We start from the raw sequence: 1,762 nt of genomic DNA on the forward strand, positions 1-1,762 counted from the left end.
TAATGCAACCGTTGGTCAACCAGTCGTTAAACTTCCGCAAACGCACCCATTTTAAAATGCTAAACCAATCATTCAAAATGCTTAATAACACTTGAATCCACAATCGCTCCCTTCCGCAATTTCCCGCAACCGCAACCGCAAACACTGCATTTGAACCAGTCAGGCCCTTAATCCACTTGTCTTGTTACCCGCGCGTTGTCATATTTTAAGGTCTTAAAAGAATACAATGGAAGCGAAGCTAGAGGTGGCGGGGAGAGAAGTGATTAAGACTGCTTCACCATCACCTCGTGATCGCCTTCAACTCTCCATCCTTGATCTCCATTGTCCCCCAATCTACGTGTCCACAGTCTTCTTTTACAAAGCTGACGATCTCTCCCCGGATATTTTCTCGGGAAAACTGAAAAGCTCTCTGTCCGAGACTCTGTCACGATTCTATCCCCTGGCTGGACGAATAGAAGGCGTTTCCATCAGCTGTAACGACGAAGGAGCCGTCTACACCGAAGCACACAACGATCTCATTCTCCCTCATTTCCTGAGAAACCTAAACACTGACTCTCTTGAGGGATTCTTCCCGAAGTTGGCCCCTGGAGATTCTCCAGGGGAGTGGCCGTTGTTGAGTGTCAAGGTAACTTTCTTCGGGTCGGGATCAGGAGTTGCGGTTTGTGTCTCTGTCTCTCACAAAATCTGTGATGCAACCTCATTGGCGATATTTGTAAATGATTGGGCTACCACCACGGCCATGGGGAAGTCAAATGATATGGCGGTAAACACTATTGAGTTCGCTGAAACTACCATTTTTCCTCCTCCTTCTCCTCATAAAATGTTTTTACAATTCCCATCAGAGGATTCTAATCTTAATATCACAAGTATAATCAAAAGATTCGTCTTCGAACCCTCCAAGATTGCTGAACTCAGACACAAGGCTGCTAGCGAAAGCGTCCCTGTACCTACACGTGTTGAAGCTATCATGTCACTTCTCTGGAAATGTGCCCGAAGATCCTCACGCTCTAACTTGGTAAGTCCAAGACAAGCCGTGATGGGCCAGGCCATGGACTTGCGGCCTAGGATTCCATCTACAAACAGGTTTCTCCCTCAAGAAAGACGCGGATAGGGAGTTGGAAATCCCCGAAATCGTAGCCAGATTAAGGAAGGCTAAAGAAGGAGTCAACGAGATGATCAAAGAGAATCTTCAATGCAATACACTTAGTCAGTCTTTGGTGAGTTTGATGGACGAAGGAGACTACGCGTCACCGGACACAGACATATACATAATGTCTAGCTGGTGCAGAAAGCCTTTCTACAAGGTTAATTTTGGATTGGGTTTCCTGGTCTGGATGGGTTACCCGTCAAGTACGATTTACGGCAATATGGTGTATGTCCTGTTGATTGATTCAAAAGACGGTGATGGTGTAGAAGCATGGATAAGCTTACCTGAGTAAGACATGTCCGTATTCGTCGATGACCAAGAGTTGCTTCCTTATGCCATCCTTAATCCCCCGTTCGTGACCTAAACAAGACTACTACCAATCGCACCTCAATATACATCCAAACTGCTCTACGCTGGATTTACTAAGTTCTTGGCTTTTACGTTTCCTTGTGATCTGAATAAAGTGAACAAATCATTTCAAATTTCATGTTAATTCAGTTCATGTGTTCATGACCTTGATCTTGTTTGTACTATATATGGTTTATTAATCGTTTGATTTGTCAACTTTTATTTCCAATTACAAATAACTCTTTTGTAAAGTTCGGTCCAGTTCCG

General features: G+C 44.3%; 1 pseudogene; it reads left to right on the plus strand.

Moving 5' to 3' along the window:
* Window positions 1–226: 226 nt before the first annotated feature.
* On the plus strand, window positions 227–1,511 carry LOC104733632 (BAHD acyltransferase BIA1-like; annotated as a pseudogene).
* Window positions 1,512–1,762: the final 251 nt, after the last annotated feature.

The sequence above is a fragment of the Camelina sativa genome, chromosome 12 (assembly GCF_030686135.1).
Source record: "Camelina sativa cultivar CO46 ecotype springtype chromosome 12, ASM3068613v1".
NCBI classification, from domain to species: domain Eukaryota; kingdom Viridiplantae; phylum Streptophyta; class Magnoliopsida; order Brassicales; family Brassicaceae; genus Camelina; species Camelina sativa.